General features: G+C 37.6%; 1 protein-coding gene across 2 annotated transcripts in view; it reads right to left on the bottom strand.

The window, feature by feature from the left end:
* Positions 1-19998, bottom strand: part of LOC148371328 (teashirt homolog 1-like) — a 76933-nt gene extending 56935 nt beyond the window's left edge. Inside the window, exons 1-2 of one of the 2 annotated variants that reach the window (XM_088329351.1) lie at positions 19864-19998; positions 12956-13063 (exon numbers count right to left, since the gene is read on the bottom strand). The gene's annotated coding sequence lies outside the window, so the exon portion shown is untranslated. The remainder of the gene's footprint in view (positions 1-12955; positions 13064-19863) is intronic. The other variant, XM_088329352.1, reaches the window with a different exon arrangement.
* Between the last annotated feature and the right edge of the window lie 2229 nt (positions 19999-22227).

The following is a 22227-nucleotide window of genomic DNA, read 5'->3' as shown; positions in this document are numbered from 1 at the left end:
ATTCAAAATGCGCCAATCCATTAAAAAATGGCTTGTTATGAGAATTAGGACTAAAATCCCCGAATAAAAATGTTACAGTCGTGTCCCCATATGATGCAGATAATTTCATCTATTGGAACTTGTATTAGCCTTGTATTTCAATGATTAGTGTGTGTTAGTTCTTTTAGGACGACCTGGAAGAAAATGTGAATTTGAGTCTTAATGTATATATTTTGATACAATATACATTGATTGGTTATCATGTATTACAGTTCATTCTCAAATGTTCATAGCATTCATAAGTGAAACTAATATTTGTCAACTTTAATAGGTTGTTTGAAAAGAGATGCCACTTGCATAAAAACATCTGCATATTGAAATGATTAGGACTAAAATCCCCTAAAATATTTCACAATCACCTCCCCGTATGATGCAGATAATAGCATTTATAGCAATTCTCATATTTGCCTAGTGCTTAACTGGACATTAGCTCAAATTATGTACAAAGTATTTTTCTTTTTGTGTGTGTAATTATTATTATTATTATTATATCCTGTTTGAAATTTCATTTGTAAACACTCTACACCAGGGTTGCAAAGAAAAATTCATTGGCATTTTATGTTAACGTCAATAAAGACAATTTAGAATTTTGAACCTTGAAAGTAGAAAACATGAAATATCAAACCCATGCCAAAGTAAAATATGAAGGATTTGAAGCTTGTTTTGGGGGAAGTCTTAAAAGATCCAGCAGAGGGGGTCATGGGGTCCCAAGAGAAAGCTCATTATGTGCCTGAGTACCTGTGTGTTTTCTTTTTTGTAGTCCTCTAATTCTTTACAATCACAGGGAATAGTGTAGAAAAATAATTAAAACACAGGATAAGGTGTCTCTGAACTTCGTGGCCACCACCGTTGAGTGTATTATTATATAATAAATGGGATTATTTTCCCCCCTTTTTAAATCAAACCAAATTTATGTGTAAATCACTTTCCAAGAAATAAACTGCCTGCAAAGTTTTGTATAAAACATTCAGCGTACAAAGAGACATTAAAACAAACAATTTCCCTTCTTTATCACCACCCACCAATCGCAAAACAGCTAGTAAACAGACCCATACAATGGATTGAATACAACAAAAACAAAATAAGTAGTAGTAGACATAAAATATAGAATATAAAATAATATCAAGGCACCCACTCACCATGTGAGGAGAGGGACCTGAGGCAGTCTTAACCACAAAGGATTTTTATTTTTTCCCCCCACATTGTGTATATGTTTGGAGAACACCAGTAATGTATCTTATTTAAAAAAAAATACATATTATATATATATATATATATATATATATATATATATATATATATATATATATATATAATTATATATTCCGGATTTAGTTTTATAAGCTGTGGCATTTTCATTTACTTATTCATATTGCTTAAAACCTCGATTATTATTTTAGTGTTTATTCTGTTATTTATTTATTTTTAAATTTACCATGAATTATATTTTAAACTATTTTCTTTTGCCTCATATGTTTTGATATGTTGATATGTGTTTGTATTGTGAATTGTGTTCCACCAGATTCCTTCCCATGTGGGGCAGTGGAGTGGATAGGTGTCTTCTCAGGTGTTTTTTTTTTTTTTTTTTAACATTTTTAAGTACTCCTCACTAATAATCACATCAATGTTATCTGATGTATCCTTATATGATGAGTTATTTTCCCCCTCCTTTTCTTTCACCTCGCATTCTGTATATGTTTGTGAATAATGTTTCTTAGACATAAAAATGTAATCTTATATACTGTATTTAATCTGATGTACTGCGGTATGTATGTTTTTAATTTTAAAAGGTAATATTTTGTAAAACCTAGATTATTTTTAAAACTTCTGTATGTCTGTTTTGTTCTGTCATTGATTTTTGTTTAACTTACTTCTTTACGTATATTTCACTGTAGGTGTTCATTAAAGTAAACAAATATAAATAAATATAACATGTAAATATATGTATATTTATCCATAAATACAAAAAAATCAATCAGTCTCCAGGATTGGCCCCTTGGCCACATTTCTTAACCCACCCCCGATTTATCAGATTCCTTCCTACAATAGTGAAGTGAATAGGTGTTTTTTTCTGGTGTTTTTTAAAACATTTTGAAGTATTTATCACTAACAATCAAGGCGGAGTTAATGGACCAAATGATGACAAAAACGTAATGGCAACCTCTTAACAGTCATGAATAAATCAGTAAATTTCTTATAAATCAATCTTTATACCACTCCAAACTTTTCAAAAATATTATCGCTAATCTCCGTTATCAGATTTTTGTCATCTTGACTCTAAAGATATGTACGCTATACGTCTTCCAAAAATGATTAATAAAGAGTAACTTTGACACCAGGGCTCTATCTGCACACATCTATCAGATAAGTGGGCGTAATTAAAATGACTGCTTTCAGGTGTCTAAAAAAAGACAGCTTTCGCTACTTTTGACAATGCAATTAAACCGTCGTCATCCCTACCCTTATTTTCTGTCACTTTTAAGAGTTTTTTAAAGTTGAAAAATCGCTTAAAAAATACATGTTCGGTGCTATTTTCTCTTACTGTGCCGTAGGACCAAATATAAAGGGTAAACAAATGTGAGATAAAGAGAAATGATAACCACATTTGGTTAGACAATAGATAAGGGAGGAGATGCACGGAATTCCTCCCACTGATGATATTAAATACTACAAAAATACCTCAAAAAATACCACTACAGTAATATGAGACAAACATACTACTACAGAAATGTTGTAACATAAATACTACAAAAAGACAACTACAGTAATACTACAAAAATACCAAATCTATACGACAGAATTATAATTTGGAAATACAACAGAAATACTACAAAATATTAAAGGTATACTACAAAATTCTACTAGGGCAATATTATGACAGAAATATTACAAAAATGCCACAATGTGAATACTACAAAAAATATAGGTACTGACATACATTACTAATACTACTACTACTAATATATATATATATATATATATATATATATATATATATATACACAACAACATTATACTGTGTAAATACTACAAAAATTGATTGCAGAAATACGAAATAACTACATACACTACAAAATTCTATTAGGGGAGTTAGTTCTACAGATATACTACAAAATACCACTGCAGAAATATTACAAAAAAGTACAATGGAATATTATAAAAATATTACAATACAAAAAGTCTGCTACAGAAATGTTCCAAAACAAATACTACAAAAAAATATGACTACAGATGTATTACAACATGAATACTACAAAAATACAACTATGGTAATACTACAAAAAATACCACTGCAGAAAAACTACAAAATCCACAAAATACTACAGATATACTCCAAAATTACTACAAAAAGAAAACAACAGTATTACAACAAACAAAATGAAATACTACAAACATACTGCAACGAAAATTAAAACACCTCTACAGAAATATATTATTATGACAGATTATATAGGTAAGGGCAAAAATCAATTTTCTGGATTTGTATTATACGCAGGTGTATCTAATGTTTTTCAAGCAAATGCACATTTTTAACTCTTGGTAAACAAATATTGGGGAAAATCCATCAAGATTTGAAGTTCCTTTGACTGCATGAAGCGTTTGAAAATAATCGTCGCCTAGCTTGACACGTGGCCGCCTCCTTTTGCCTTTTTGTTAGCTTTGACACGTGCGCTCCAATTAGCATTTCTCAGCTGCTAAGTGGGAGCAGAAAGATGCGTTCTTGAAAAATAAAATGCATAAAAAGAGATTCGCCTACAATGCATGGCTTGCAGTACGACAGTGTGACCAAAATTAGTTATACGCAATGACAATGTCTTCCTGCTATTCTAGAAGGTATTATAAGTGTAATGTTGGAACACTATAAAATGTTCATAAGTAAACAAAACATATTGATATGCTTTGCTAACCCTTTGCCAGTTTCATTGGGGGAGGCTTTTTAGGTTAAATATAATAAATCCCTCCTTAATTCACGCTTTAGGTATCGTTGGTTTTGGATTGTATCGTCTTTATTGTCATTAATAAGTATCATGCGTTGTGTTCTGCAGTAGACAGCACCCAGCAAATGCTATCACACGGCAGGCTGTGTGTGTGTGTGTGTTGGGTGGGCTTGACTGTATGCATGATTGTAATAGGCAGTGTATGCTGCCAGTCAAACAGCGGGGCGAGTGCACAAGTCAACAAGTCCACCGAAAATAAAACTGCAAAGCACGGCGGCAGGTAGAATTTAATTCTAGCTTTTAGCAGCTTGTTACATTGGAAATAACTTTATCAATCAAAATCAGATTTTGAGTCAAGTTAGATGAGTGCAAATAAATGGTGATCACCGTGGATTGTTATCGAGTCCAGAAAAGGACTGAGGTGTAATCGGGAGAGGCGGCAGGTCTGGCCGACTGCTACAGCTAAGCTACATAAGAAACCCTAACAAGCTACCCTTGCAGAGCCTATATCTCGCCCACACCAGATTCATTTACCCATGAAATGGATAACTTGGAGCTACAACTTGTGGGAAACCGCTACATGTGTGGTTGTATCTTAATCATCAAGGAGACCTGGCTCAATTTAAAGATAGCTGATGCTAGCTAGCGTGCATCTAGTCAGACACTCTCTAAAATGTTTTCTGACGATTAAAGAAGAAGCCCTCAAATTTGGTTTTACTTTTGTAATGACAATAAAGACCAATACATCAACTGCAATTCTGTGTTCTATGTTTTTATTTGTAGATCTATGGTGACATACAGTATAAGCACTGTTGGGTACGTTACCCTACAAAAGTAATTCGTTATTGTTAATCACTACTTCTTCCAAAAAAGTAACTGAGTTAGTCTATAAAGAAAGTAACTACTGACCAGGCAACGCAACTATTTCCATTACTTCAAAAATAAGTTTTATGTGAAATATTTTGATATCTCCTGAACAGTATTTAAGTCAGTTGAATGGAGAAGAACAGACAGGTAGTTGTGTTATAGAACCTTGTAATATTTTTTGCACCTCACCAGCAACACACTTATCCCACACTTGAAGTGCAGCAAAAATGAACAGTAGACGATTTACTTAAATAAAAATCAGCAGTAAACAATATAAAGTGAGTTTAATAAATTAAATTAATCTCTGACCCCTTTTAGAGTATCGTCTTTTTCGGCTTTCAAATGGCTCTTCAGGTTGTTTTCTTCTTTAATCCATATCAAGATGTATTATGTATCATTATGAATGACTTAATAGGGGCAGACATGGGGACTTGAGACTTAGTGACTTGGACTCGAGTCGACTCGAGTCGCTGTTTTTATGACTTGTGACTTGACTTGGACTTGGCAATCTAAGACTCGGGACTTGACTTGTGACTTGACTTGCCCAAGAAAAAAATACTTGGGACTTACTTGGGACTTGAAGGTGAAGACTTGAGACTTACTTGAGACTTGCACATGTGTGACTTGGTCCCATGTCTGAATAGGGGTGACATAAAGAAACATTAACACTGAACGTTTAGACTAAAGAACACGGGAAAAAATATTTATATTTATAAATCTACAAAGGTAAAATACAAAACAATGTTAATCTTTTCCGTACGCAACGAATTCAAAGTCAACAGCACAGAATCCCTGAAAAAATGCATTTTGACTAATCACAAGAGAAAAATAGCATCTCAAAGGGAAACAACTCTTTTTCGGTGGATAGCTGAGTGGGTTGAAACCGCATTCACCAATATGCCTTGTCTTTTGGTGCATTATTGAATATTGGTAAATACTGTATTCGTAATCGCTATCTTATGATATGGTGGTCACTTTTCTTGAATGGTGACCTGATCCAAAATTATGAGACCTAAACAACTCAGAGGAGAGCGGAAAACCGCTTTATTATATGTAACGCACCACTTTTGACCATCAGTAACGATAACGCCGTTATTAGTTTGATTGCCCCATTACTGTAGAAGTAACGCCGTTTGATAACGTCAATAATTATTTAAATATGTACTTAGTAAAGAAGAACATACTGGTAAAAAGGTTAAAGTATATCATATTTAAACCATTTACTGTACCTTTCAGCAGGGCTTAAATCGACTCACACACCATTTTAGTATTTCATAATTGTTTCCTTCTTCAACTCGATCATTGTTGTCATTGTTTTGCACTTTTCCTACGCCTTACTACTGAAAAAGGAAATAGAACCAACAAAATCACAGAAAAATGAGATGTTGTCCTCCTTAAACGTGCCGAATGACTTAGCAGGAAAAATACTTTTAGCAAGGAATTATCGCTATCTACTTTTAAGGAGTGTAACTGACTCGGTTTTTCTTCTTCTTAGCATTATTTTACCAAGGAGAAGGCCTGCAACACCCACAACTCAATTTTGGGTCTTGAACCACAGGTTAAAAAACTCTGCTTTAAAAGACATAAGGCCTTTGCGAAAACTATTACAAACTATTCTAATGTATTCTCCTTTTAGTCCTACTTTAAAAGCTATGACAGTGGAATAAAATAAACCATGTTCTTGACATTCTGATTTACAGTGGCTATTACATATCAAATGAAGGCGTCCTAATCCTCTGCGTCCCCCAAAATCTGCAAATCTCAAAATGTGCAGATCCCTTGCTGCCGGCTCATAACAATGAAAAAAAAAGGAAAAAAATGCTCTTAAAGCCGCTCTTTCCTGACATTAAAAAGAGCCTGCGCATGGTTGCAGGCATATATTTATGAATAGGAACCTTTAATTAGGGCCCGTGTTTCCTGGGCGAGTCACATTGAGGGATGGTCCTAGGCGACATTCATTAATGATAATCACCAAGAGCGATGATAGCGCAGCTACAGGCCACGTCTCCAGGGAGCTCACACTTGAAAAGAAGAATTAAATTACACACGCTGACTCTTTAATTGCGAGCAGAGGAAGAAAAAAAACGGGGAATATATAGCCATCATTGTTAAATATGCTCGTTACGGGATCAAAGATTTGTGCGAGGGTCTCTCATCCTTAAACTCAAGAAGTCGATGCGACCATGAAGATACGTTTGGACGTGTGTGTTTTTCTATGCTTTCCCAAAGAACCTTCAGCTCCAAAAGTTCAATTTTGGTCTAATCTGACTAGAACACCTCCTTCCACATGTCATTTGTGTCGCCCATGTGGCTAATTGCAAACACCAAACGGGCCTTCTTATGGTAACATTTCAGAAACGGTTTTCTTCATGGCACTCTTCCAGGAAGTGCAGATTCATGCAGAGTATAACTAATAGTTGTCTTATGCACAGATTGTACCATTTTAGCAGTGTATGCCTGCAGGTCATCCCATGTGATCATGGACCTCTTGGTAGCTTCTCTGATTCGGTTTCTCCTCGTGCGGGCCGAAGGTTTAGAGGGACAGCCACGTCTGGGTAGGTTTGCAGTAGGTTTATGCTGTATCCATTTTAATATTATTGCTCGCACAGGGCTCCAGGATATGTTGTGAACTCTTCTTGCATCCTATTACTGCTTTGAACTTTTCCACAACTTTACCCCCGACCTGCCATGTGTGTTCTTTGGTTTTCACAATGCTGTGAAATGCTCCATGATGCTGCCTGTTCAGGTGTATTTAAACCAGAGATGTCTTTCAGAAAGCAGGCCATATTTGGAAAGCTAAAAATGCGAAGGGGCCGACTATTCAGCCTGGTATTCTTTGAACAGTCTTTAAGAAATTCTCCCTTCGTGAAAGGTTTGCACTGCTTGGCGAGCAGCGTCGTGACTTTGTAGCTCGCCTTTGTAGCATTTCCATTTGACTGGAAGGGTCTGGTAAAAAAATCCCTGTAGTGCCATTAAAACAGCTTCCAGTTGGTTCACCCTTTCACAGCGTTCTTTTCCAGTTAGCTTTTTGTCGTCAGCATGTTCCGTCTGGCAGGGCCTTTGATATTAAATTATTTAAAAACAGCTAAAGTCTCTTGGAAAATTAGACAGACACAGTTGTTTCGGATTTTGATGAAAACATACTCCAATTTGCTTTTTGATTTACTGTCACAAAGTTGAAAATTCTCACTGAAAGCAAAGGGAAAGGTGGCCAAAGGGCTACTGCCATTGTTTGGTGAAATTGTGATTATTATTCTCATTATTATTATTATTTTTACAATATATCTTATACTGCGGTCAACATTACTGGCGGACCACATATTATTAATTTAATGACAGAGGCCAGGGAACCACTAATCAATTGATGACGGGCCGTAACTCGCCCCCGGGCCAGAGATTGGACATGCTAGATTAAACTGACTCTATGACACACAAGTGCACCGTTTGTCGGTGTAATTTATTCAGGACAAAATTGTATCATTCAGAGGTCATCCGGGAACTTCAGCTGGCTGACGTGAGAGAACAGGGGGACTAATATATTTGCAACACCCACTTTCCAGCTTTTTCGTTGTAAATATAAATTAAAATGTTGAAATAACATGGTTCCACTTCACAAGAGTGTCTCACACGTGGTTGATGTTTACGAGGGTCAAACTGAAAACGGATTGTCTTTGGGATCAATTTGAAAAACATGTGTAAGGCCAAAGAGGATCAACAGTACTTTTGAAAAAGTGAGTCGGTTTACGTGATGAAAAAAACAGAAAGGAAAAAGATTGCAATTAAGTCTTCCAAGCAGACTGATTACATCCAACTGTCAGGACTTATGTGACATTTCTCAGACGCCTGCCATTGCGCTGATTAAATGGCAAATTAACTGATCACCTAAATAATAGTCAGTCGCGAGCGTAATTAACATTTTGCCCAAAAGTTTGACACACAGCGCATATACAAAAAACATCCCTGACCTAATTGCTCAGTCGCACTGCACTCATTAATCACAGATGACTCAACATAGTGACAAGGTTAGCTTAGGTGACGCGCCGCAATGTAGGACGATTCGGTTTCTCAATCTTCCTCCTTAGTCCTCGCTATGGATGTGACAATTAGTCGGAATAGTCGACAAAACATTGATAATAGAAATAGTGGACAAAGGATTCCGATGTCGACTTTTGTCGCCATTCACATTTTTCCAAACAAGTGAGGCATCGCTACATACGTATAATCCCTGCTGAGAACTGCATATGCACAATACTTGTCAACATCAGTACCAAAACTTTATGAAGAATAAAAAGACCACTTGCAAAGTTTGCAAAGCAGACCTTGCGTATCATGGTAGCAGTTTGGCAACACAGGGACATTTAAAGATCAGGTAAAACAGTTGAACGGAACTGAGTCTGACTCGCCTCAGTAAGATTTAGCTAATGTTCGAGCCATGCTGAGAATTGCATATGCACAATTGTATCTCTGTCTTGAACCGTAAAATAAGCATGAATAAATGTCGGCGTCAACATCAAGTACGAGTGCCAAAGCTTTACAGAGAATAAAAAGTTTGCAAAGCAGATCTTGCGTATCACAGCAGTAACTCGGCAACACAAGAACATTTAAAGATCATGTCAGAGAGTTGAAGGAAACAGAGTCTGACTCGCCTTGGTAGGGTTTACCAAACGTTCAAGCAATACGATTTTGATGACATGCATTGTACATTTTCTACACGTATAGCTCACTATTAAAGAAACCTTGAGCGTTATGCCAGGCTGTGTTTGAAAAACGTATTGGAACTAAAAATGCATGCAGTCCAAAGAATGTCAATTGTTAAAATGTTACAAACATCAGTGGCTAAAACCATTTGATTATCAACTGTGAATTGTAAGGTACTTTTGTTAAACACAATGCATTTAATATTTGTTTAATTTACTGTTCTACTGCTACTAATGACCCTGCTCGTGGTTTACAGGGATACAAATGATTACTTGATTTGACTTTAGCATGTAAAAACAGTACAGTAGGGAGTTTTTAAATTTTTTTTTTATTTATGCCTAATTGGTTGGGGCGGCACAGGGGGTGGGCAGTTAGCGTGCAGCCCCACGGTGCAGAAGATCAGGGTTCAAGTCCAGCTACTGCAGGAGTTTGCATGATTCTCCCTGTGCTTGCTCGGGTTTCCTCCGGGCACTCCGGTTCCCTTCCACATTCCAAAAATACATGCATGTTAGGTTAATTGGCTGGTCCAAATTGTCCCTAGGTGTGAATGAGTGAGTGAGTTGTCTGTGCCTGTGTGCCCTGCGACTGTCTGGCAACCAGTTCAAGGTGTCCCCTGCCCACTGCCGGAAGATGGGCTCCAGCACCCCCGCGACCCTACTGAGGATGAGCGAGCGGTCTGTTCAATAAAATATGTATTTTTATTGTAACCATTTATCTTGTGTTTATCATCATTTTTCCACTAAATTAATTCAATGTCATGCTAAACCCAAACAAAAAAAGAAAATTTAAATATTCGACTCGTAGTTTTATCGGTCAATTATTCCAGCCAGGGTTGGGTAGGGTTACTTTAACTTGATTACTTTCAATTACTTTTGGATTACTCCAATACCAAATATGCTAATAAAAGACAAAATAAAGTAATTATGAATACAATTACTAAATTTTGTGCAGGCTTGGGGAGTAACGGAATATAATAATAATGGTATTGGAGTAATCCAAAAGTAATTGAAAGTAATCCAGTTAAAGTAACCCTACCCAACCCTGCTTGCAGCCCTAGTCCTTGCCAAGTCTGATAGCGAAACGCCCCGCATATAATTGCTATATTTTTACTGACATTTCTATTTTGCTGACATGATTGTTTACCATCTTGCTCAGAAGCATACGGCCAAAAATAAATATTAAAACATGTGAAAGGCAAAAATAAAAGAGAAGATAAATAGTGCAGTTTGGGCACTTGGAGTCTCAGTAATTTGTATTTTTTCTGTGCTTAGTAGCACGTGTTTTCTTTTTGATAAATAATACACACTGTTTGTTTAAACATGCAGCTAATTAAGCGTTGAGGGGAATAGTATTACTTGTAGTCGTTTTGGTTTTGCTGGTCATTTTGTCTAATTGTTTTTAAAATGTGAATATATATTACGATATCTGCTTTAAACTGCACAATACTTTTCATTCACTACATTTGAGAAGTGTTTTTTTTTTTCTCAATTCGGGTTGCGGCTTGCAAGTAGGGTGGAATGGTGGGTCCTGAAGTCAGACCAGTCGAGAACCACCGCTTAAAGACAGTGCCAAGGTTCATATGCTTGAAATCCTTGAAAATACTTGATATGTTGATACTTTATATGTTGCGTTTTCAAAGATTAAGAGCTTCAATTTTGAGTAGAGTGCCTTAAAATGCTGGAACGTGTTGCAATGTTTCTCAATAACATACCTGTCAACCTCCACGGCTCCATGCCCGTACAAACTGTCGTATTTTCCCGTACAAAATACAAATTTAATCATCCACCATGTTTTTTTTTTTCTCGGAATGATGCACGATGGGAAATCCCCTGGCGGCAGACGCATGAGCACAGTAGCATCAAACCGCTCGCTTCGTTTGCAACGAAAAAAACGATACCGAGTCAGAGGCTTCTGCGGCGAACTGCTTTGACTTGATTGATTTGCCGTTTCGTGATAGTTGGTGTATACTGGATGGTACCCATAATTGACAAATTTGCATTTTTCCATACAGATTTTCCTCGTCTTAAAATGCATAAAAAACGTACTTTGTACGCAAAACCGTACAGGTTGACAGGTATGCAACAAGCCTACTTAAAATGACGCCGACACTGTTTTCTGATAGCTTTGCTTTGTCGTTGCATTTCTTATTCCCTCATGAGTGACTGCAACTGGCATTAGTTTGTATGACATTGTCACATGATTTGTCATCGCCCAAGAGTACAGGTGCATACTACATCTGAAAAGGGCACTACGAGATGTGTATTAGTGCAATGATTATGTAGGTAGCCTATCTGAGTGGTGAATTGTATTTCCTGCAACTGAAAATGTAATCTACATATTTCTCTCATTTGACCCAAGAAGAGGTTTGTCAGTTATTACTCATGATCTAAAAATCAAATGTCTTGAGAAATGCACATGCAATATTAAAATGGCATCTGTAAATCACATATATATTTGAGACACCGGACTTTTTTTAATGGTACTGGAGAAATTGCAAGTTTGGCTTTAAAAGTCCTTAAAAACTGCATGAACTTGACCATGAAAATAGCAAAGTGATTTGCACTTAATCGTCAAAACTATTCTAATATATTCTGATCACAGTCTTACTTTAAAAGCTAGGACAGTGGAATAAAATACACCGAGAGGGGATGAGAACAAGAGAAGTAGGAGAAGTCGAAGGCGGGATCGGAGTAGGTCATGACGCGCCATTAATCAAAAAGAGTGACGCGGCCGTCTCCAGTGACAAGCGGCCGTGTGTCAGGTCCTCCTCCCGCTCCTCGAACGCATCAGCAAGCCAACTTTATTAATCAAACCCCCGCCCGTTAATTGTCACCCGTAAATTCCCCTCACTTGTTATTTTTTTAATAATCTTGGAGGGGCACAGCTAACAATCTGCCTGCTGATTGGGGTTTTATTGAGAAGCGAGACGAAGACGGCCGAATGACGCAAATAGCTTTCTCGTCACCTTTCGTCTGCTGACAGTTATGAAATACAATTATGATCGGCTAGGGCTGCTTAAGGATTCGCCCGGCGCACCCCCGGCCTGTCGGAGGGGGCGGAATTCGGGATGCACTGCTCATAAGACATTTCTTTTAACCAGCACTTCAGTTCTCCATCCAAAACTTTCTTTAAAGGGTTCCGCACACCCTTTTCATAGCCAAATTCAAAATCCCAAGTATTTCAGAACCAATTTTCCAAGTTCTCCAGTACCATGAAAAGAAAAAATTTAAATTTTAATACTGTTAACTCATTCAATGTCAGAACGTATGAATATGTTTTTAGAAGCATTGTCCCTGAGTGCCAAGACATAAAAAAATGTTTTTCTTTTTTTATTTCAAACTATTATAAAGAGTTTGGCGCTGCTTATCAGTAATCATCAAGCCTCTGGGAATGGTTTCAGTATGAAAAATCACCATTAGATGGGAGGAGTGGCTTTCATCAGATCTTTGTCCACACATCGAGGAAGCACATCTTCTTAGTGTTGCTTTCGGTATCCGGTGAATGACTGTGTGCAGACGACCCTCTATACAAATCAGTGTAGGGAAACAGAGTGGTGTGATTAGCGAGATACGGACACATAGTAATTGGCAGTTAACTCTTCAACAGAGCTTATTCCTTTCAAAAAAAGATGAATTGACATCGTCGTCGTCTGGTCGGAGAGGGAGGATGTTTTGTGCCCATCCGCAGGATCGTGGTTACTCAAAGGAACACAATCGTGTGAACAGGATCATTTAAAAAGTTCCTGCAAAGTTAATGCATCGTTCACATATTACTTCGGCGTTCTTGCAATAAAATGCTAGTTTGCAAGCAAAGTGCCCTTGAGTTTATGCAACACATTGTTTCGATAATGGAGGTATCACAAATGCAAAGAAAGCACTGAAGTGAAAGTTCTGCTTAAAATGCATCTTTTCACAAAAAGCTGTTTTTCTCAGAAGTTTTCTTGGAAACAAAATTTGGCAAGAAACAAAGTTCAACTGTTTTTCACTAAAGACTGGTAAAAGCTCTAAATACGTTTTTTTTCCTCTAATGAAAGATAAGGGTTAGAGCTTCCTTTTGACATGTCCTATGCTAATAAATATAGCTACAAAACTACATCTTCTGTAGGCCTTTAAAATAAGCACAAGTTGCAAAAATTGCCTAGCACCAGCTCTCCAGATTTATGACAAACATCTGGCATTAAATAAGTTGACTGAACTTTCATGGCCAATTTTCCAAATTCTCTAGTACCATTAAAAGAAGAAATAATATATTATTTTATTATTAACAAAAGTTATTGATCGTTATCATAATTAATCCAAACAACACTACTGATGTGTTTAAGGTGGGTGAAGCAAAGGAAACCTAATTTTTCTAAAGTTTAACTTATGTGTGAAATCAAGCAGTGTTTGGACTAACATGGTACAAAGTAAGACATTCTCTGAATACAATTACTTTTCTTGGTAACAAGTACTCAGGGTTCGTACACATGTTTTATGGTCAAATTCAAGCACTTTTTGAGGACTTTCTAAAGCCAATTTTCCAATTTATCCGGTATCATTGAAATAAAAATATCCAGTGTGGATCATGTGTTTTGCAGAGCCACATTAATATATGTGATTTACTTATGGGATTTTCAACATAACAAGAGCATTTATATGATCGTTAGATCTGTAGACAATTTTGAATATATTTGTTTTGATACAAACCTCTTCCTGTATAGTGTTGGGTAATAATGAAAGTAAAATGTAGATTGAATTTGCAGTTGCAGGAAGTTCATCCTATATCAAATGACCACTGGGAAACACTACTACTTTTGCATGGCCCATAAACCTTGCACTAATACATGTTTCATAGTGCCCTGTTTAGGTGTACTATGTATTCTTGGGCATAACCAGATTCATTGGACAATGCTGGAAAAAATGCAAGCTGCCGTTAATCACGAGGGTAGAAGAAATGCAATGGCAACGCAAAGCCAATAGAGAGCAGTGCCGGCTTCATGTAAGCAAACTTGTTAAGAAACATGGCAACAATTTGAGTGTTTCACACAAGAGACATGTTCAAGAAAAGACCATGATATAAAACACACAATTCTTAAAAGGTATTCTCAAACATACTGTATGTATTTTGTTTAAATGAGGCTTATAAAGTGGAGTATCCCTCCTCGCTATTATGCAAGTATGTTGCAAAATAGTTGACGCACCGGGGACTTGACAAATTTAGTTTTAAAGCTGACCCATTTGCCTTATTTGCTGTAGAGCTGTGATGTCATTGAAGGAACACAACACTCTCAAAACCCCATCAACGCAACATGTGGGGCCAGTCCTAGGACAGACAGCGATTATAGTGTACAGCAATTGCATACCGCTTATTTAGAATTTGAGGAAGGCGATTACAGATTTTTGTTTGTGATTTTTGCGTGTATCACGATTGGTAAGTTTGTCCGGCTAGCTCCCTGTTAGTGTCAGGGCTGCCGAGGGCTTTCCCGTTTTGTTTTTTTCTAGTGGGCGCTCGTTGGCTGCTCCCCCCATGATGTTTGGCCGGCTTGCTAGGCATACGCACCAATTTTACAATGTCCCTTAGTTTATTCATTCATATTTATCAATGTCACTTTTCATTGTTTATTCACAGTTAAACTGGCTGCTCACTCAGTGTTTTCTTGCGTCCCATGTTTTTTTTCCCGGGCTGTAAACGTAAAAGAGAAATGTTTTCCCATTCCTCTTTACAAAACTGCCCAAGGTCTTTAGGTTTGATGGTTATTGTTTGCGGACAGCATTCTTTAGATCTTTCTACAAATGCTCTATGGTCCGGCCATTCTAACACCTTTAAATTGTTAGTTTTAAACCATTCCTTAATGGATTTTGCTTTATGTTTATGGCCCTAGTCCTGTTAGAAAGTTAACATGTGCCCCATGTTCAGGTCTCTTTAAGAGCCCAATAGATTTTCTGCCAGAATCGCTCTGTATTTCCCTGCATCCATCTTCCCATCAAATTTAACGATCATCTCAATCCCTGCTGAATAAAAGCAACCGCAGAGCATGATGCTGCCACCACCATGTTTGGCAGTGGGGATGGTGTTTTCAAAGAAATGTGCAGTGTTACTCATACGCCAAATGTAACCCTTTGCATTCAGCCCAAAAAGTTCAATTTTGGTCTCATCTGGTCAGAGCACCTTGATCCACATGTTGGTGAAACGGCTTTCTTCTTGTCACTCTACCATAAAGGGCATATCTATGTAGAGTACGACTAATAGTTGTCTTATGCACATATTGCCCCACCTCAGTTGTGTATGCCTGAAGCTCATAAATTGTGATAATGGCATACCTGTCAACCTGTACGTTTTTGCCGTTTATTATGCATTTTGAGACGTGTACGACGTACAAAAAAATCTGTACGGAAAAACGCAAATTTGTCAATCATGGGTACCATCCGGTAGACACCGACTATCACGAAACGGCAAATCAATCAAGTCAAACGAGTTCGCCGCGGTAGCCTCTATCTTGGTATTGTTTTTTTTTCGTTGCAAATGTCTGGTCTTAAAAGACATCGGATTTCATGTCCTAGTTGTGTAGTGAAAGGAAGGGATAAAAGCCGGTTTTCTTTTTAGAGAACCGGATTTTTCGACTCAACTCATTAAAGAGAGCCGGCTCTCAATCGGCTCACTTGCTGTGATGAATTATATTACGAATCATTATGTTGTATAAAGAAGTTAAGAAAAAAAGGAAGTATAAAATGAGCAAATGAAAAAAACAGGTTTGTGGGTATCCCATTAATCAGTATATTACCAACAATGATTGAACATTATGCAGAAAATGAATTAATAATTTGAATAAGAAAATGTATTATTCTACTTAATTATATTTGCATGTATTTTTTCCTTCTACAGTGAATGTCCAAGCTACTTAATTTTTGAACTTTTTTTATAATAAACCTCATTCATGTCGAGCAACTCAGGATCTCACAACAAAATGTTAATTAACATATTTGATATAACAAAACACATGTACGATATAACATGTTAAACTACATAAATAAACACGTTTGAAAAAATATATATGGTATAAGATTATTTTGTAGGGAAAATACGACAGTTTGTAAGGGCATGGAGCCGTGGAGGTCGACAGGTATGTAACTGGCCTCTTGCTTGGATCTCTGGTTTTATGCTCTCTCCATTTTGATGTTATTGCTCGCACAGTTCTAGGAGATGTGCAAATGTTGCGAAAATTTTCTTTTATCTCATTCCTGCTTTTAATTTTTCCACAACTTTATCCCTGACCTGCCTGGTGTCATAATGCTTCATAATGATGTCTATTCGGGTGCTTTCCACTTAATGACACACATCGCCACACTGTCATTTTTACTATTTTATAATTGTTTCTCACATGTTGTTGATTCTTAGAAAATATTTTCAGTTTTTTAGCTTCAAGATTGAAGCTTGAAATGTGGCAATATGACAAAAAAAGTTATTGGGGAGCTAAAGTTTTACTAGGCACTGTATAGATTTTATGCAAAAAAACATATTGTATTTCTTCACTTTTTGCATGCATAGGAATTTGGGATTACCATTAAAGAAAATTAATTAGCAGAAAAAATATCAATGTCCAGTCAAAGACACCAATTAAAAATAACTTATATACAGTAGATTCTGTACAGTATCGAATGTGATTTTCTTCCCAATCAAAGTGTTTTTTCATAATTTGCGTCAGTTAAACACACTGGCGCTCCTCTAATTGGCTGCCGTTTAAGAGTCCTTTTTTGTTTAGAACAGACTCGGACCAATTAGTGTGAAGCTGCAAAACACTTAAATGTTGGCCCGGCGCACTAGCACTTGTTTCTCCGCTTTATGCATGTGGTAAAAAAAATACATTGTAATATGGCCGTTCTAGCGAAAACCCACACTTAATAAGTGTGAGAAGATGAAGAGAACATTTGAGAAGCCGTTTGAGAACAACATTTTACTTGCTCTCACATTTAACATCAAACTCACACATGAACTACTACACTCTCATACAGGCACAGTTATATCCCATGTACAAACACTATCAAACTCTCTCAAAAAGACCACTATACTCATATATACACCCTACTATTCTCCCTTACACTTACAGGTATACTTTCATACTTACAATACTTAACTCTCCCACACTTAACCCGATACTCTTATAAGCACGCACTAGTATACTCTCTCACACATTCTTGTATACTCTCATACACACTGCTATACTCTCACACATAATTCTAGCCCCTCATAAACACATTACCGTGCTGTCACACACATACTACGATACTCTCTTACATAAACCGCTGAGTAACTGCAGTTTGATGTGGAACTGTACAACATTCGTATAGCGGTACACACAAATTAGTGTGCATCACCTTGTTTAACAAAAGTGTGTTGGTTAGTTGGTTGATTGGTTGTCAAGTCATGTTTAATTGTATAGCCCATAATCTTAAAGCGTCTCAAAGGTATGCACAGACCACAGATTATTGCAAACCAGAGACTATCATGACACCATCCCCTGGTCTATAACCTACACGAGGGCAAATAATACGCAGATATTGTCAACATAAAATATTAGTTGGAAACCTGAACCACTAGGATCTCAGGGGCACCATTTTCCGTGTTGTGTCCTGGGCAAGTACAGCCTGGTGGTGCCTATCCCTCTACAGGCCAACACATGTTTCCACCCGGTCTCGAACCTAGGACCTTTCGTGTGTTACGCGAATGTGCTTACCACAGCACTACATTACCAAAAGTCCCTTGAGGAAAATAACACTGAAAAGTGATGCGATCGAAATGTAAGGATGTGTTAAGTAAGAAAAGTAGTTTATATGAGAAAGTATAATCGAGTATTTGTGAGTATAGTGGGTGTGAGTGAATATGATAATGTTTGAGAGTCTTTAGCAGTGTTTGTGTGGGAGTATAGTGTGTGTGTGTAAGACTGAGAGTATAGTCGTCTGTGTGAAAGAATGTGATCGCGGTTAAAGAGTCTACAGTAGCGTGTGTGTGATATGTAAGTGTTTGCGAGAGACTATTGTAGTATGTTGGTGGAGGTATAGTAGTAGGTGAATGATAGTTTAATAGTATGTGTGTGAGAGTACAGACACTTCCCCACTTATGGACATCCGAGTTACGAAAAACGGTAGATCGAACATTTTTTTTCGGGATGTCGAAAAAAATCTGGACATTGCTGCAAGTTAGATTTTGTATTGTGTGCACCTTTTTCCTCATACAGGACAGCACTGCAGTGCTTATTTCTGCTGCTACCTCCGTGTGGCGCTGTGAGGTCACCCAGCAACCACCCGGAAGAAAAAAAAAATCTGCTTCCTCTTCCTAGTTTGTGTGTAAACATTCTATACTGTATCTCCAGAGCGCTAAGAACTTTGACATTTTTCGTGTATAATATCTCATGCATCCATTCAATATGGTTGGTGTAAAGAAGAGGCGACACGTTTCTTTTGAAATGAAAGTGGAATAAGAAAGCTTGATGCGGTTGAGAAAACGGTCGGATCGCTTTTTACCACGGAGGACGAAAACGCCTAACTCTTGAAGCTCATCTTCCAAAAATAAGTTAAACTTAACTTTATTTATCTTTATAGAGCATATTATTTTATGAAATGCTTATTTTTTAGTACAAAACAATACAGGTTACTTATGCAAGATGTCTGACACAAACGATCGTCCGGAACCTCTCGTTCGTAAGTAGGGCAGCGTCTGTATATCATTTTGTGTGAGAGAGTATAGTAGCGCGTATGAGAGAATAGAGTCTGTGCATGGTATGACTATGTCCGAATAGTAGTGCTTGTGTGAGATTATGATGCTATATGTGAGAGCAAGTATGAATTACTTCAAAAACAGACTCATGAGGACATGTCCTGTCAACCGTTACAACTGTCGTGTTGCGTTCAATGTCTGTTGGTTTGAACGGCCTTCACTCTAGAGGATACATCTAATTGCTCTAATCAAGCCTGAAAAGAGGTGGGGGTGGGTGCATTCTTTTGTTGCTTCTTAAATAGCAAATTATTGTTTTTTTCCCCCTTCTAAAGCGGCCCCAGATCAATTTAACAGTATTTTTAGTTTTGACAGCTTTTTTAGAGTGTGTCAGTGTCAGTACTGACAGCTAAAAGTGGAGGGAAAAAAGAGAAGGCGTCGGGCAGGCTGTGATGTGCGCGTGTCAAACGACTTATCTCGCTAAAGCGCTCGCCGACACGCCCGTCACTAAACTTCACAAACGGCCGAACCTTCAAACACGTCAAAAAAGACAAAAAAAAAAAAACGGAGTCATCACGTCGCACATCAGTCATGTAGCTACCAGCGAAATGAGCCAAGTGTCATGTGCACTCACGGAGACGATCGCTGATCACGCTTTCCACTCCCGAGTCGCCGGAACCTCGTTTTTTCACCGCTCACTCTCGTTCATTCCTGATCAATTAGTCCTTTTGGTGACTGACGACGATTAGCATGAAATTTCACGCCGAGTGATGGCAGCGGCTATTTGAAGAGCTAAGCAGGCTTTCTGGGGAATGTCGTCTTGACAAAACACGTTTATTAAATGCAAGTTCGCTCGGTGCCAAACGTTATTTTTTAGATGAGCGCTTGAACGCAACTCGGTTCTAAGAGAAAAATAAACAAGAACTTGAATAAACAGGTTATTTTTTTTTTATCTTCGAACACAGCCACACGAAATTAGCAATTGTAATATGCATAAATAATTTTTTTTTCACGTCGCTTTACGAGGTGCTACCCCAAAACATATGATGCCATCTATTTTTCATACATAGGGCGCACTGGACTATAAGGCACATAAAATCGTGCTTAATTGTGTGCTCTTTATACACTTACAGCAAATAAAAGTTCAATGATTGATCAATTGATGAAGGTCGCTGATTTAAATCAGCGAAACATTGCTAGTACCAGTAACTGGAATCGAATCTGGGTAGCGGCGGTGAGGATGCAGGCACTTTACCACTACACCACCAGTGGTGCAGCTAAAATACAAAATAGCTTTGGAATTTATCCCATTATAACACTATTTGTCACGGTTGCCATGGCGCCCAATTGGCTCCGCCTGTGTGGCGCCAGCTGCAGCTCATTAACATATTGGCTTTCCGTCTTTTTAAGCTCAGTGCGCTCTCTCTTACTTTGTCAGTCCGTCAACGAACATCTGCCCCGCAAGACGAGGGTTCTGACTCGGTCCTGTTTCCTGTTGGTATTTCCAGTCCGGTATTGTTCCCGTTTATTGTTGTCCTGTTTAATATTGATTACCAGTTTCGTTCCCATCTATTTTTGTACTGTTTATTATTCTCTCCAGTTTTCGTTCCCGTCTTGTTTGTCCTGTTTAATTTCGATACCATGTTTCATTATCAATCCTGTCTCTCTGTCCTGTCCGGTATCGACCCCATCAGTCCGATATCTACTCGGGCAGTTGGTATCGATCTTGTCAGCCTCTGGCTTCCTATCATTTCACGCCAGACTGCTGCCTAACGTGCATGACTCCCCGTTTCACGTAAAATAAAAGGTTTGTGTGAGAACGTCACGCGTTTGGGTCCTGATCCTGTTCTGGTTCATGACACAGCACTGGTGTGCATAGTGCATTCTGACTGTACAGTCTCTCCAGTTTTTCAATAACCTCTCAGTTTAAAAAGTATGCATACTTAAAAGAGTTAGTGAAGTTTTTTCATGTAAGACTTTACGTTTTCTCCGTTCTCGAACATTCATCAGAATGCACTATGCATATCAGTGTTCCTGGCACTGTGAGTAAAACTAGTGTGATCATGTTATAAGGTCTAATACCTTATCACATATTACTTGTACCACTGTTGATCTCTCACCACCATTCACTGTATTAGATTCCTGTTGCATACAATGGCCATATGGTATTTTATGGTAACATACCGATAATCACTGTATGCATTTCCAAGAAGTTTGCCGTTTTCTGCGGTACAAAATGCACATTATTATATCACTGAACAAATTGGAGTTTTAGGTGCGCCCAATAGTGCAAAAAATTCAGTACTCCTTTGAGTGAATGATCGAATAGCATAACATTTCACGCTGAGTGACAGTGGGTGGTATTCGAAGAGCAAAATCAAGCTTATTTAGGAATGTCGTTTTCACAAATCATGTTTATTGATGCGGGCGCTGCCTTTCCTCTATCTCAATAAACTTGTGGTTAACGTTACGCATCTGGGTCCTAATTCCGTTCTGGTCGTTACATCATGTAGGTTTTAGATCAGGGGATGGTGTCATAATAGTCTGTAGTTTGCAATCATCTGTGGTCTGTGCAGACCTTTGAGACTCTTTCTGATTAAGAGGGTCACAAATAAACATGACTTGACTTGAAACATGACTTTAAATTGAATTTAAGACATTTTAAAGGCTTATTTTTAGAATCATGAATTTAATTCCTTTTAAGACCTTTCAAGTATCTGCGGTAACCCTGTAAATAGAATGGCACCTCCACTTCAGCACCCAGATGTTATTGTTACAAACGTGATTGCGCTGCATAATATTTGAATCTTCATTAATTCAATGCATGGCTGCCTTGAACATGACAATATTTCAGAGGAGATTAACAAGAGGCAGCCTGCTTTTATTGGCTGCAAATCGCCATGTAAAATACGGGCTAAAGAATGCAAATCATTAAAGCTGCATTAAACAATATTATTGACCTTTCCGTGGCCACACTTTTTTTTACTCTCTCTTCGGA

This window comes from Urocampus carinirostris, chromosome 2 (genome assembly GCF_059441175.1).
Source record: "Urocampus carinirostris isolate Australia breed hairy pipefish chromosome 2, RoL_Ucar_1.0, whole genome shotgun sequence".
Classification (NCBI taxonomy): Eukaryota; Metazoa; Chordata; class Actinopteri; order Syngnathiformes; family Syngnathidae; genus Urocampus; species Urocampus carinirostris.
Note: the sequence above shows the minus strand (reverse complement) of the source record. Positions and strands in the feature narration are given on the sequence as shown.